At 41.0% G+C, this 17394-nt stretch overlaps 1 pseudogene; it reads left to right on the forward strand.

The window, feature by feature from the left end:
• LOC139833918 (tubulin beta chain-like) overlaps window positions 1-17394 on the forward strand; it is a 163272-nt pseudogene that overhangs the window by 25893 nt on the left and 119985 nt on the right.

Here is a 17394-nt window from a genome sequence, read left to right on the forward strand (position 1 = left end):
CCAACCACTATTTATTACATGTTAGGATTACACCAACTCTTATTGCTGTGTGTTATTAATATTATTATTATGATATGTTGCAACACTTGTTGATGATACCATGTAACCACACCTGAATAAGAACCTTGTTTGTGAATCACTTTAAAAGTGCAACACACCCTGAGCTTATTATTACAACTTACTAATCCTAAATCATCGGGGTTAGGTCACGTTTAGAGCGATTGCATCTCATACTTATGCATTATTGCATCCTTGCCAATCTTTTAAACATCGTCCTTACCGGACGATGATGCTATTTCAGAAGTTGGAGTTATTACGTATCGAAGACCCTTGACTGCATAATCTTGCAGTCAAGAAAGGCAAGTTCATCACTTGCTCATGTCAATTGATTATCTTTATCAAATTACTTGCAAAGTACTATGATTATCACTATTGCATAAAAACCAAAACCACTATTTTCATAACTATGAATATGACTATGTGGTGGGCAATGGAACCATGGATTGTGTTGATATGGTGGAGGTTCCATTGCAAGGGTTTATATCCATCTAGGATTAAACAACAAATGTCGCCAGTGATTCTTGTGCCGTAATACCCGTGTTAACCATAAGATCCGGAGTGGGACGGAGTAGTCAAAAGTGTTTCCACCTCTCGTACATCAACGGATGCGCTTACCGTAGACACTTGACCCAGGTTGGGCAAGCGGTGGGGTGGGGATCCCATTCTAATTCCCCACGGTAAGTGGTCTATGATGGGTTGCAGCTACCGGCGAAGGAGTTTGGTTAACGAGTCCCAAACTGTTGTCGTGGTCGGGGTCCATCCTTAAGTGGTGTAAGAGGACCGACGAGGACCCAGGGTCGGGGTATGCAACAAAGGGTGGGTGTTCGAGGTAGCGGAGGAACATGATTGGCTAGACCTTATACCGGGCCTCACACCAAAGGAAGTGTGGACGAGCCTGCAACTCGGTTGGCACCAAGGTTAAGATCTCTTATGGGTAAAGCAACACACCTCTGCAGAGTGTAAAGAACCGTGACCTGTCACTCCCTGTTCCGGGATATGGAACTGCGAACGCGGCCGGAAAGGAGCTCCATGAAGTTCTAGTAAACCGGTGAAGGCTGACGGACATAGTTCTTCTGAATAAAAGTAACCTTTTGAAGAAGTGATTATGAAAACCTGCATTGGTATTAGACTTTCTGGTCTAATGCTGTAGCTAGTGCATTAAACACCTCTTTCCTATAATGAACTTGTTGAGTACGCTCGTACTCATCCCACTCTTAAATCCCCTGCTTAGATATGGAGGCCACGATGGAGGATCTACAGTGCAACTCGAAGGCCGAGGAGTCAACAACTACTTCAAGAGACAGGACCCTATCAGAGAAATCAGATACCACATCCAACAAGGATCAAACCTAGCTTAGCAATAGAAAGGAACTAGTTTCCTAAACCTAGCTCCTATTTAGCTAGAATCTATTCACAACCTCTAGAGTTAGTCAAATACTCTACAAATAGAGTTCGTGATAAGATTAGACTACGAGTCGTTCTTCTGGAGTTTATTTGAAGATTTACCTCATTGTAAAGTAAGAGGCTGTGCTGATCTTATGTAATAGAGTCGGTGTTGTAATTCTATAGACATGCCTTGGACCCGCATATGTTTCTGTTGTACCACTCTGAGCGATATGATACCCGTGGAACTGTGTTTCATTGGTGTTATATCAGACTTGCATACTACACCATGCAGTGGTATGCCGGGTCAACCACAGTTGGTATCAGAGCAAATGCTTTGACCTTAGGATTAAAACCTTTAAAGGAGACCTATAGGATTGGTAGTGTCTATAGGAAGTTGTCTTAGTTAAACAAAAAAAAATCTTACGACTTGAGATGGATATTCACTTGAGAATAATCCTGACACACTTAAGTCAACCTTTCTTATCTATATTTACTAAGTGAAGTTAGTTAGTTAATCCCAAGTAGGTAGTATACCATTAAGTCCTTCAAACAATAGATGAGTATATCACAGTTGGTATACAATACATGGTAGTCCAAAGAGAGGATACAACCATAAGGAAGCTATCCTATTGGAAGATGTGTACCAACATATATTATGATTAAGTAAGAATTATCCAGACCTGTAATAGGAACGATATCAAGTGATAAAGATAGATAAATAAAATTATTCTACTAGAATGTGTATACTAAAACAAGTAATAGGGTAAGAAAATTTTATCTAAACTTGTTAAATAACTCATGGTAAGTAATAAAAACAAGTTATATGAGGTAGTGTAGACCATGATGAGTTAATCATGGGAGGTAAGGAAGAGAGATAGGAATAAAACATGTCTACTTACATGGTAGAGATAGGAATCATATAAGATTCACCTGAGAATCATTATGTGATGGGTTAGTGCATCATAAACAATTAGGAGGAGAACAATAAGAAGTTAAGTGTTCAACTATAGTGCAAGACTTGTGTTCCAAAACTATGGGAACTGTGTCAAGTACATCAGGACCCTAGTGATATGGTAAGAACATATGGAAGTATATGAGCTATATTTCCGTAGTTATGTGTTTAGAGAAGCAATATTAGAACCTAAACATATCATGTGAGATAGTCCTCAATTAAATGGAAGTTAAGCTAGAACTTCCAAAGGAAATTAGCTGAACCTTAACCATCCCAAACCACTTTGTTTCAAGTTTATCTCATTGCAAATGTGCAATTACGGTAAATGTTGAGACAAATAGTAGAGTTCCCTATATTCGTGCTAAGTATCACGATTTAAACCTATCTTATGTGGTGTTATATACTACACATCTCAGCCTGATGTTTAGAGATGTCTTACTCAACTATTATTTTCAGGCTTATGATGGTGTGTACTATAAACACAAAGCTGAATCTTCTTGGATTTTATTGGACTTTCATTGTTTGACTGGATCCATACATGAAGTTTGACTTTGATATGCAAATGCATGTTGCAATATCAAGTCCTTACTTGATGCTATAGATCTAGAGGGTAATGGTATTCGTGTGAGGAAGTGACGAATTCTGGAGATTCTAAAGACAAGATGAAGGTTCGCCAGATAAAGGAAACAAAGTTGTGGGAAGCAACCACAATATTCAGAAGGAAGTACCGATTAAAACTCATGCTTTACCTCAACAGAGGAGTACTTTTGTACATAAGAAGCATGAAGGTGAGAAAGATAATGATTATGGTGAAGTTCAAGCAGATCCATAATTAATATAGAAGAGGGAATGCATGGGAAATCACCTTGGATACTATATTCATAGTGGTTTTCTTGCAAAATAAACCCCGAATGAAGAAAGATGACCTATGAAACCATAGCAGATATAAGAAGACCATAGTTGATATCAGAAGACCACAATTGGTATAGGATCAATATTGCGAGATAAAGCAGAAGATGTCTCGTCCAGTTGATCAGAACCTATAACAGAATCCATTTTTTTAGATATCAAATAGCCACAGTTGGTATAATAACCACAGCTGGTATCAGTTGGTATTACAAATAGTCCACGATTTAATTAATTGTAAGAAAAGTTTGTGATCGAACAAATAAATTTTTTGTCAACCAAATAGCTATATCTATAATTATTTAGTTGAAGGATTCACATTGGATGTCCACAATTGAGTGGATACACCACAAACATTCTTCGCGAGACCTTAGAATAAGTACAAACCATAAGCTAGACCCAGACTAATATTCTAATCATAAGCTCAATAGTGGGATGAAAAGGAGTTGAAGAATATAAGAACACTCTAAGGGGTAGAGTAAGGATTGAGTTGGATGTACAATGACTCAATACTTTGAGTAAGATATGGAGAAGAAGGTCGGAACTGAGAGGAAGTTCAATCTTATTTTCATAAGATTGTTGAACACTACTTTCAGAAGGATGTCAGACCAGAAGCCGAGGATCATACCTCGAGGAAGTAAGAAGTGGACTATAAGTCTATAACTTGAGAAAGTGAGTAAAATTTACTCAGAAGTACAGAAGCTAAAGTAAGCTAAGTATAATGAAGTTGGACGAAGGAAACACCATAGACCAATAAAGCCCAAAATGGTCGAAGAATGAAGAAGATTGAACATACTAATATCAAGGACTAATAGAATGATTCCTTTCATGGAACCTAAATAACCCAAAATAGTTATAGGTATCAACTATAAACCATGATTGGATGGACTAAATGAGTCTAATCCACTCTCAGGAAAAGAAACCATCATGACCAATTCCATAGTTAGTACCTTATTAAGCACCATTACTGCAATTTTGGTAGTAAGGGAAAACAAAGACCTATTTTATCAAATAGGAGAATGTTATCCAATTAGTCCTCAATAAAGACTGCCAGGACAAGAAGAAGTCCCAATCATTGAATCTTCAATGAGATAGGAAACAAGATTATAATAGTTGGAAGAAATCAATGAATCAAAGTAAGAGCCATGGTTCAGAGACAGGTATTATTTGATTCCAGAGAAAAATCATAGAACTGGAATAAGAAACTAGTATTCAGAGACAAACCCTAAGGGATTCCAGGAAGAATCTGGACAAGGGATATATTCAATTATATCCAGTGAGATCACCAAGGAGTTTGAGAAAAGATGTAGTCTGCACAAGACAGATCCACACTCCGAAACGTGAGAGATATCAAACTTCGAGGACGAAGTTTAGTTTAAGGGGTAGAGACTGTAATATCCCAGGTATTGGGGTTACAAAAAATAGAGGAAACAGATGTGTGCATTGCATTCATGCATAGAAAATCTGGGGAATTTTCGCGCTTTAAAGTAAAACAGTCACAGTAACTGAAGTTTCACTTGACCTTGGTGGAATCGAAGTAGCTCATCAAGTCAAGCGTTATAAACCTCAATGTGACCTTGTTAAAACCTTGTTTTGGGTAGAGATGATTTGATCTAAAGGGCTAGATCCAATGGAAGTAAAATAAACACAAGAAATTATCAATCAAGGATCAATTACTTGATCTTATTAAATATCACAACATGGTATTCCTTGCCATAACATAAGAACATCTGTTCAATTATAAATCAACTAACCATAAATGAAGACACCATTCTTCACTTATCTTTTCCATGTCTTAAAACTAATCCTTGATCCCACCATGAATATCATGGTATCCATTATATTTCAATCTTGGAAACAAGACAAGGAGATCAACTCTAGAAATATATATAACCTTCTCTATTCCATATTAGTTTACATCAAACCAAGAGAGATGAGAGTTCTACAATAATTATTAGAGAAGCAACAAACCTTGAGCTAAACCTTGGATATGCATCCAAGTATTCAAATCATCATCTTAAAGAGAAACCCTAGGATATTATTCAAGTCCTTCCCAAGTGAGAGAGCCCATTCATATCAATTCTAGTTTTACCTATTAATGAATAGGGGACAATCTTTGAACTAAAGAATTGAGTTGTAAACCATTTCATCTTGGAGTGATGGGATAACCAAATACCAAGTGGAATAAGACTATATCAATGAATTAGGGAAATAAGGTTTAGACCAATCCAACTAAGTTAGACAATTGAATCTTTAGCTTAGCTACCTAAATAAATATTAGGAGTACACCATAAACCCTAGAATAACTATACCTATATGAGAGCTCAAGCTTTGGTGTTATACTCAAGATAGTTGAGGCAACACCTGAATTTGAGGGAGAGAACCATTCTTAAGACCAGTTAACCACATCATCATTGTTTGAGTACAACCCTAACAGTATATCTCAGGCATTCTCCTGGGATATAACCTATAGAGACAACCATAGCCATATCTATCCAAGAAAGTAAAATATAAGTGCTATACCTTAAATTGATCAAGACAACACTTGATCATGGAAGTAAAAACCCATTTCCATTAGAGATACTTTAGGAAGCCAAACCTTGATCATTATAAACTGGGTGATGATCATAAACCCTAAGAACTTGAGGTAAAGATAAAAAGAACAAGTTGATCATGTCTAATCCATGATCATGTTCTGGAGATATGAGAGGATAAGTTAAACCCTAATAGGATAAACAGATATCATTCACCACATGAAATTATAGGGAGATCACTAGTAATCAAATCTAGGCTTATATCCCAACCTTAACTTATGATCCACTTGGTGATCACAAGTAGAATTCTACCACAGCTACATTCCACTTATTCTTCACCTAAGAAACATAAGAAAACCTTAGAGTAAGACTCCATAATTAATATGGTGAGAAACCATCAATCCATATGACCAAAGTTAACTATAAAAAGAACTATAACCATTGTAGTTACTTTAATAATTAATTGAGAATACTAATAGAAGTTAATTGGTAGAAGATAAAACCAATTCTCAAATCCTTAGTAATTAGGGAAAGCACCTAAAATATGAAGCAAGTAACCATATTACCATGGTTGGGGAAGATTAAGCCCTAGCAAATGCATTATGATGTCATTTCATCTCTATAACCTAGAATTATGTCTTAACCCTAGTTTGTGTAACACTTGAGTGATCACAACTAAAACCTAAGACATATTTGAGATTCAAACCATGTGTAATTAGTAAAATATAATTGAACCATAATGGTTCATTAATGAAATCCAATGCTTCAATTGTAAAACATAAGAGCCACCTAATGTTAAGTCCTATAATTAAACCATATGTGTAGTGATCAACCACTTAACTTTGTAACCAAGATAAACCATGATGGAAACAATATCTAATGAGATACTTTCAAATGTAGTGATAGTATCAACATTAATAAGGGGGTTATACTAGAAGTGATAAAACCTTAATAAATATGAGCTCACATAAAATCATATGCAAGTAACAAATTCCTCAAATAGAAAACCAAGCACTAATAACAATCTATGAGATACTTTGAGTTAACAAAATTAACTCCAATCATTCCAAAAGTTTTGATCTATAAGGAAAAGGAAATTTAAATAAGAAAATAAACTCATGTCCATTAGATATTTTGAGTAATTCTACATGTATTAAATTTAATCAAACATAAAATACTTTCTACAAATAAGAAAGTGGTGAAATAGTTACTGTACTACATGTTCATTGAAATAACATAATTAAGACACCTGCAAACATAATAGAATTCAAAAACATGAATTCAAAACAGAATTGAAAACAATAAAAAGAAAAACAGAAATAAAGAAAGAGGAAAGGGACTTACCAGACTACCTGGACGTGCAGCCCACCAAGTGCAGCCCAACCGAGCCCAACAGCAGCCATGGCCCAGCGCCACTTCGCAGCCCAACACCAGCCCGGGTACCGTTTCGTGCAGATAAGGGCGAGGAGAGCGTCGTCTCCTTCTTCGCCACCGTCGACGCACAGGAGGACGCCACGGCGACGACGAACTCCACGTCCCGGCCGTCATTCTGGACCGCACGACCGACAACGACCCGCCTTGACCCTATAAATACACGGCCGAAGCCATCCTCGCTCGTGTTCTTCTCTTTTCCCCAATTCAGCAAACCCTAGCCCGTATAGTCTCCGGCTATCACCGTCGATGGGGACCTCCCCTGGCCAAGCCGTGACCACCACTGTGATCGCCGACCTCGACATGGCCATCGTGCAGAAGGAATCGAGCCCTAGCGATCCGTAGCTTCTCCATTGAGCTCATTCCCTCTGACGGCCGGAGCCATGGATTCCGGCGAACTGGACCTTCAGCGACCTCGCCGGCATGCCCGTCGTGCTCACGGTGAGCCCACGCACCTACTGAGCTACTTATTGCAGCAGATCGTCACCCGTAGCATCTTCATTGCGTGTACCCGTGCCCGCCGCCGTTCGGCCTCGCCGGCGAGCGAGCTCCGGCGACCATTTCTTGGCGGCGCTGGCACTATAGAGTTCACCGCGGCGAGTTAAATCGATTGGCGTAGGAAATTTGCTCGGGGGAGCACCACACCGCCGGCGACCATCGCCACTGCCGCCGGTGAGGGCCGGGCTTGCCACGTCGTGCCACCGTGGCGGTTGACGTGGACTAACCCCACCAGTCAGTGACTGTGTGGGTTAAGCCACCGGGTAACTCTAGTAGATTACTTAAATTTCAATTCAATAAATTGCTACAACTTTAGAAAATTGTAGAAAATTCAATTTAAGTCAGAAAAATGTAAATAAGATATTAAAATTCTTAGAAAAGAAAACTCTATCTAATAAAAATATAATATGAAATTTTTATTTTTAATAAAAATTTAATTATTTATTACTTATTATTTGAGCCTTTTATTTTAATTCTAAATTCAGTTAAAATTCAATAATTAGGAAAAAGTATAAAATAAATAAAAACCAGAAAATAAATAAGGAAAACATCAAAATTAATTTTCCTTTAGTATTAACTTATTAAATTATTATCAGAAGGATTTAAACCCTAATTAATAATTATTTTAATAATTAATTATTTAAAAATAATAAAATGCCAAATCCAATATTAATTTTATTTCAAAGTTATTAATAACTTCAACCTTAAATTGAAGTTATTAATTCAAGAGCTTTAGGGTATTTAGAAAACCCTAATTTCATCAGTAATAGAACCAGGAAACCATAATTTCATGTGGGACCCTAAAACCCTAATACCATTAGGCAACCTAGCTCCATTTATTCATATGAACCCTAATTTGTTTCTAATCTAAAACCTAAGTCAGGATAAGTGATCATGATATTTTCCTTTTGATCCATAGAACCATAATTACCAAATAAATACTTACCATGTCCACATAAAATGTAGGAGTTCTTTTATCAATCATTTAGTATCCCATATATGCATCCCTATCCAACATGGTTGATCAAATAGGGTCAACCAAATGCAAACCCTAGCTCATATCCTTAGAATTATCATCTTGAAGTAACTTTAATTATCATCACACCATTGTGATGAACCCTAACAAAGAACCATCCCTACTATATTGCATTACATAACCCTGTTCCACTAAACCCTACTAGTGTGAGATACTTACGAACCATCCTATTTTGGAACCAACCATTCTCTACTTAGAGATCCTATGGCTAATACAAGCCAACCTCAACCTTAATTGTAATACTTCTTATTACTTAAGAAGTATGTTCTTCAAAAGTTATTCTTTTGAAGAAAATAGAGAGGATTCATCAACCATACCTAATAGGACCTATAAACCCTAACCCTCTATCACTAGTAAGATATAACCAACCTTGGTAGTACCCATGTGTAATTAATTGATTATGATAATTAGGCTTAGCTCAGACCTTACAAGTTCTAGATATTGATGAATCCAACTATGTTGTGATCCATCTGATACTTACCCGAGAAAAATAATTAAAAACCATAGTAAACCATAGAACCTCACAACCCTGATTGACATACTTGTTCTTTATTAAAGAACATGTTCTTCAAAAGTTATTCTTTTAAATTATATAATAATCAATCATTAACCATGACATAAAGTAATAAAACCAACCACTATTTATTACATGTTAGGATTACACCAACTCTTATTGCTGTGTGTTATTAATATTATTATTATGATATGTTGCAACACTTGTTGATGATACCATGTAACCACACCTGAATAAGAACCTTGTTTGTGAATCACTTTAAAAGTGCAACACACCCTGAGCTTATTATTACAACTTACTAATCCTAAATCATCGGGGTTAGGTCACGTTTAGAGCGATTGCATCTCATACTTATGCATTATTGCATCCTTGCCAATCTTTTAAACATCGTCCTTACCGGACGATGATGCTATTTCAGAAGTTGGAGTTATTACGTATCGAAGACCCTTGACTGCATAATCTTGCAGTCAAGAAAGGCAAGTTCATCACTTGCTCATGTCAATTGATTATCTTTATCAAATTACTTGCAAAGTACTATGATTATCACTATTGCATAAAAACCAAAACCACTATTTTCATAACTATGAATATGACTATGTGGTGGGCAATGGAACCATGGATTGTGTTGATATGGTGGAGGTTCCATTGCAAGGGTTTATATCCATCTAGGATTAAACAACAAATGTCGCCAGTGATTCTTGTGCCGTAATACCCGTGTTAACCATAAGATCCGGAGTGGGACGGAGTAGTCAAAAGTGTTTCCACCTCTCGTACATCAACGGATGCGCTTACCGTAGACACTTGACCCAGGTTGGGCAAGCGGTGGGGTGGGGATCCCATTCTAATTCCCCACGGTAAGTGGTCTATGATGGGTTGCAGCTACGGCGAAAGGAGTTTGGTTAACGAGTCCCAAACTGTTGTCGTGGTCGGGGTCCATCCTTAAGTGGTGTAAGAGGACCGACGAGGACCCAGGGTCGGGGTATGCAACAAAGGGTGGGTGTTCGAGGTAGCGGAGGAACATGATTGGCTAGACCTTATACCGGGCCTCACACCAAAGGAAGTGTGGACGAGCCTGCAACTCGGTTGGCACCAAGGTTAAGATCTCTTATGGGTAAAGCAACACACCTCTGCAGAGTGTAAAGAACCGTGACCTGTCACTCCCTGTTCCGGGATATGGAACTGCGAACGCGGCCGGAAAGGAGCTCCATGAAGTTCTAGTAAACCGGTGAAGGCTGACGGACATAGTTCTTCTGAATAAAAGTAACCTTTTGAAGAAGTGATTATGAAAACCTGCATTGGTATTAGACTTTCTGGTCTAATGCTGTAGCTAGTGCATTAAACACCTCTTTCCTATAATGAACTTGTTGAGTACGCTCGTACTCATCCCACTCTTAAATCCCCTGCTTAGATATGGAGGCCACGATGGAGGATCTACAGTGCAACTCGAAGGCCGAGGAGTCAACAACTACTTCAAGAGACAGGACCCTATCAGAGAAATCAGATACCACATCCAACAAGGATCAAACCTAGCTTAGCAATAGAAAGGAACTAGTTTCCTAAACCTAGCTCCTATTTAGCTAGAATCTATTCACAACCTCTAGAGTTAGTCAAATACTCTACAAATAGAGTTCGTGATAAGATTAGACTACGAGTCGTTCTTCTGGAGTTTATTTGAAGATTTACCTCATTGTAAAGTAAGAGGCTGTGCTGATCTTATGTAATAGAGTCGGTGTTGTAATTCTATAGACATGCCTTGGACCCGCATATGTTTCTGTTGTACCACTCTGAGCGATATGATACCCGTGGAACTGTGTTTCATTGGTGTTATATCAGACTTGCATACTACACCATGCAGTGGTATGCCGGGTCACCACATCTATCTCAGAGGCTCCCATAAATAAAATAAATTGTTCTACTTCTTCGAACCCAAGATGAATATAGTTATTCCAATGATAGTTCACAATTAAAACTTCTTCACTTAAGCCACATTGGAATTTAAGATGTTTAGTATCCTTTTTAGAGCAACAATTTATATCATGGCGTTTAAGCAAGATTTTAGCAATTGTATTCAATTTTTCTAACACGACACTCATGACTTTACCCTTTCTTGATTCTCTATAATTCATATATAATTCTATAAGCTCCATACAAGTTATGGGTTCTTCCATAACAACAATTTTTAATTTTTCGGTTTTTAAATTTTTTATGGATTTTCGGGTACAAAACAAGACAAAAACAAACTAGACAAAAGTAAACTAAGAAAAATAATACTAGACAGAAATAAACTAAGCACAAATAAACTAGACAAAAGTAAACTAAGCAAAAAAACAGAGAGAGAGGTAGAGTGTACTCCCCAGGTGAACTTATGAGTAGAGCTATGCTCCCCGGCAACGGCGCCAGAAAATAGTCTTGATAACCCACAAGTATAGGGTATCACAACAGTCTTCGAGGGAAGTAAAACCCAAATTTATTGATTCAACACAAGGGGAGAGAAAGAATACTTATAAGCCTTAACAACTGAGTTGTCAATTTAGCTGCACCTGGAAAAGCACTAGTAACATGGGTGATGTGAAAGCAGCAGTAATATGAGAGCAATAGTAACAGTAACACAGCAGCAGTAGCAGTAACACATAGGCAATGGCACCAGAAAACAGTTGATACTACTTCTAATGGCATATAGGACGGAGTGAGTATTTGATGATGAAAGATCGACCGGGGTTCCCAGCTATCTACACCAGTGGTAACTCTCCAATAACAAGTGTTGGGTGAATAAATTACAGTTGGGAAATTGGCATAATTGTTATAGCATTAAGACAGAACATTCCAGTTTATTAATCATGTAGGCATGTTTTCCATATACAGTCATACGTGCTCGCAATGAGAAACTTGCATAACATCTTTTGTCCTACCAGCCGGTGGCAGCCGGGCCTCTAGGGAAACTACTGGTAATTAAGGTACTCCTTTTAATAGAGCACCGGAGCAAAGCATTAACACTTGGTGAAAACATGTGATCCTCATATCTAAGCCTTCCCCTCCAGTTATTCCAGTTGATGTCACTCTGGGGCCTCGGGTTCCGGACATAGACATGTGCAAACAACTTGTAGATACAATCTAAGCAATAATTATAGAGCTTTAAATCTAAGATCATGCCACTCGTGCACTAGTGATAAGCATTAAACACAACAAGATTGCAGCAACAATAACTTCACAAACTTTATAGATAGACTGATCATAATGTAACAATTCATCGGATCCCAACAAGCACAACACCGATTACATCAGATGGATCTCAATCATGTAAGGCAGCTCATGAGATCATTGTATTGAAGTACATGGGAGAGAGAGTACCAACTAGCTACTGCTAGAACCCATAGTCCATGGGGGAACTACTCACGGAGCATGATGGAGGCGGTGGCGTCGATGGAGAAGGCTCCGAGGGTCGATCCCCGTCCCGGCAGGGTGCCGAAACAGGAACTTCCGACCCCCGAAACTAGGTTTCGCGATGATGCCAGCTGTGCTCCGGGAGTCTTTCTGGAGTATGATAGATATCTCTCGGGTTTTCGCGTCGTGGGGGAATAAATAGGCAAAGGGACGATGTCGGCGGAGTCCCGAGGTGGGCTCCCCACACGCCGGCGCGGCTGTGGACCCGGCCGCGCGGCTGCATGGGGAGGAGGCCGTGGGCCTCCCCCTGGCTTGCCCTTCCGGCTCCGTGTGTCCCTCGGAAAAATAGGAGGTTTGGCTTTTGTTTCGTCGATTCCGAGAATATTGCCCGAACAGCTTTTCTGGAACCAAAAACAGCAGAAAACAGGAACTGGAACTGTGGCATCTTGTTAATAGCTTAGTCCCAGAAAATGTATAATAATGATATATAATGCATATAAAACATGTGAAAATGATACATAAAACAAGCATGAAACATCAGAAATTATAGATACGTTGGAGACGTATCACCTAGCCGCGTTCTGGCACGAGGCGGAGCTGCATGCCGCTGCGGCGGAGCAACGACAGAAGGAGGCGGCGTGGCTGGCACGCCTGCGCAGGCTGGCGAGCCCTCCGGACCTACACTCTGACTCGGAAAGGGCGCAGTGGTCGCCCTGGCCGGAGTCCCCGACGTCCTTCGGCGTGTCCAGCCGGAACAGTGCGTCGCCTCCGGGGTGCATCGTCCTCATCAATGACGACGACGACGAGTACTACTGGGAGTAGGGTGGCGCACCACAGGCCACCGCGTCCCAAACCCTAGACTAGGGTTTCCTCCTTTTTTTTAGTTTAAAGCCCATATAGGTTTCTTTTGTGTAAAAATTACCCAAAATTGTCTAAGTTTAAATGAACTGTAGATTAAATTTAATTTGTTTTTATTTTTCTTATTTTTCTTTTTTTTTTGTTACCTTTGACTTTTGGGGTGCGTCCGCGCGTTGGGCGCAGTGCGCGATCCAAACGGGCCGACGGCCAGGTCCGCCTCTCCGCGTATCAGCGCCCACCCAAACGGCCCCATTCAGACGGGCCAACACGTCCAATTTCGCCGCGTTGGAGATGCCTACCCTCTCTGTCCATCAGCTTGTGGAGAATGTTGATGAATGCATGCATGGTGCTTGACAATGATGCTCTCTAGTACACCTGATTATGCACCCTAAAGCTAGCTACACCCACATGTCTGAACATACTATGATTGGTCTACTGTGCTTGGTTACAATACTCTTGTCCCAGTAATTACTAATACAAGATAGTGGTATGCAGTGATATCTACATAAAATTCCATGAATCTAATCTACAGTATCTCTATCATGACATGGTTCGTGTATTCTGTTTCATATTTCAATCAGTGGATAGTCGTTGTGACACAATGCATTTTATATTATTTTCATTCCATACCAGTTCCAGTTTTTTCTAGTAATTTTAAATAATGAAATGAATATGGCATTCTTCTGGCTATGATTTTCATTTTTTTTCCATTTCTACATGCACTCTGCTCGCTTAGTTTGTTCTTATTCTTTTTGTAGTTGGTGATCTGAACCATCTTATTTCCGCAACAATGATTGGTGTCACTTGCTGCCTGCGCTTCCAAAGCTAAACTCTGACCTCAGGAAGCTTTCAGTCAACTTGATCCCGTTCCCTCGCCTTCATTTCCTTAGGGCATCTCAAGGGCGCGACGGAGCGACCGTTTGCATCCGCCGTGACCGGAAATGCGTCTGGGTCCTGCTCCAGTGAGGCGACGCAAAGTGATCGAACCGTCCGCGGCGAGCAAACTTGGCCCAAATATACGCTAAGTTTGCGTCTCCGCAGACGCTCCGCGGTCGCGCCGAGCGTCCTCCTTGTCTTACCCGGTCTCGTAAGTCAGGAACAGCGAAATCGACCGCTTCGATTTGCTTCTTTTTCCCCTTATTTGCTGCCCTAGTGCGACGCCACCACCCCAACCCCACCCGCCGCCGTCACGCCGCAGCGCGGCAGTACTCGCCGTCGGCTCCGTTGTCGCCGCGTGGGGGAGCAGGATCGTACTCGGGGTTGGCTCCGGCGTGTACCTGCCGGCTGTTTTGGGCCCAAATGTTGCCAGTTGCGCCACCCTTCCGCGCCGCCCACGACCTGTTCGGTCAATTGCGCCGGTAGGTTTCTTCCCCTGTTTTCGGCGCTATTTTGCGCGGTCATTGATCCAAAGTTTGTAGCCACGTAGATGGACATGTGGCATATGCTGCAGAAGTTCCGCGCAGAGGTCGTTGACTCCTATTCCGACGAGGAGTTCGATCAGTCGACGCAAACATTGGCAACTACTGCGGCCTCCATGATCCACGAGTTCATTTCAAATGAGGGGCCGGTGCACCGGGGCTCTGTCAAGGGCCGCTCAAAAAACATGTTGTGCAATAGAGTGGAAGGGAAGCTCCGGCTCCACAAGGACTACTTCCACCTCACCGATCCGGTGCTCAAGGAAAAATGTTCCGGCGCTGGCACAAGATGTCAAGGGAGCTGTTCTTGGTCATTCTCCGGGGTGTCATAAACTACGACCCCTACTTCCAATGCAGGCCCGATGCAACATGTGCGCTAGGCTTCACCTCCTACCAAAAATGCTCCGCGACTATTCGCATGCTCTCATATGGAATGGTTGCTGATATACTCGATGAGTATCTTCGAATGGGTGATAGCACCTGCCTTGAGGCCATGTACAGGTTTTGCCGAGCCGTGATTGCCGTGTTCGGACATTATTACTGTAGGGAGCCAAATGTTGAGGATACTAGGCGGCTCATGTCCATCAACGAGTCTAGAGGGTTCCTAGGAATGATTGACAGTATAGATTGCATGCACTAGGAGTGGAAAAACTGTCCATTTTGATGGCAGTGTCAGTACAGTGGGCATGAGGAGGGACAGACTGTCATTCTTGAAGCTCCTTATACTCTCTTGGATCCATCGAAATTCATGGTCCAAGTTCTTGACAAATCTGGGGTCCTGTGTTTTGCAACTCCATCCACTCTGCAATGAAATCTGGCAGAATTTGCGACTTGATTGCCTTTCTTTTTTCATACGTGATGTCCCGAGGGGAAAGTTCTATTCCCCAAAGGGAGACACGCCCTGTAGCTTCTGGGTTGTTCAGTATGTTTGATAGAGGTGCTTCATTGACCACTATTATCGGGTGTGCCGAAATATAATGGCGCGATTTTCTTGCTGTTGTGATCACTCCATATGCTAACTTCTGGTACTGCGGGTACCGCTGTTTTGAAGGCGATAAAACTTCACTGATGAAATATACCGGCCTTTGCACTCCATGGAGTTTTCCTTCTTCCTCTCTTTCAACGACTAGCGCCGTGCTAACCACCTGAGGTGTGGCTGCGATGTATAGCAGGAGAGGTTCCTTCTCTTTCGGCGCCACCAAGATTGGTGGTGTCGAAATTGTGCGCTTTAAATCCTCGAAGGCTCGATCTGCCTCTTCATTCCACTGGAATTTCTCTCCTTGCTTGATTAAAGCATAGAACGGTAACGCTTTTTCTCCTAGCCTGGCAACGAATCTGCTTAAAGCTGCAACTCGCCCAGTTAGCTGTTGTATTTCCTTCAACTTTGTTGGCTTCCTCATTGTTACGATAGCTTGGATTTTTTCGGGATTTGCTTCAATCCCTCTTGCTGAGACTAGAAACCCAAGAAGTTCTCCTGCGGGGACGCCAAAGGAACACTTCGTCGGGTTCAATTTGAGGCAAAATTTGTCGAGGTTGTCGAAGGTTTCCTTCAGATCCTCGATTAATGTTGTCCCCTTCTTTGATGTTATGACGACATCGTCGATGTACACTTGTACGTTTTTCCCAATTTGTGTCGCCAAGCACTTCTGCATCATCCTCTGGTATGTTGCTCCCGCGTTTTTCAGACCAAAAGGCATTATTCTGTAGCAAAACACACCATAGGGTGTGATGAACGCTGTTTTGACCTCATCTTCTTCTTTCAGTCTGATCTGGTTGTAACCAGAATATGCATCCAGGAAGGAAAGACGTTCACATCCTGCCGTGGAGTCGATAATTTGATTGATCCTCGGGAGGGGAAAGTGATCCTTTGGACAATGTTTATTGAGACACGTAAAATCGACGCACATGCGAAGGACTTTAGTATTTTTCTTCGAAACCAACACTGGATTTGCTACCCATGTGGCCTCTGTATGCAGCTCCTTGATAAAACCAGCTTCCCTTAGTCGATCAATTTCTGACAGCATAGCTTTGCGGTTTAGCTCCAAAAAACGCCGCAAAGGTTGTTTTATTGGTCTCGCTAATGGATCCAAGTTTAGGTGGTGCTCGGCAAGTTCCCTGGGTACTCCTGGCATGTCAGCTGGACACCATGCGAAGATGTTCCAGCGCTCACGGAGGAACTTGACGAGCGCGCTTTCCTATGCGAGGTCCATGTCTGTCGCAATGGACGTCGTCTTTTTTGGGTCTGTCGGGTGAATCTGCACCTCCTTAGAATTTTTCTCGGTGTTAAAAGTCGATTCTTTGTTTGGCCTTCCTACATCTTGCAACACATCATAATCAGCTGTGAGCCTTGACGCCATGTATTCTGCTTGCATCCCGAAAGTTTCTGACAGTCGATGAAAATCCTTGTCGCACTTATCGGCTAG

Source organism: Lolium perenne, chromosome 7 (genome assembly GCF_019359855.2).
Source record: "Lolium perenne isolate Kyuss_39 chromosome 7, Kyuss_2.0, whole genome shotgun sequence".
Taxonomy (NCBI): domain Eukaryota; kingdom Viridiplantae; phylum Streptophyta; class Magnoliopsida; order Poales; family Poaceae; genus Lolium; species Lolium perenne.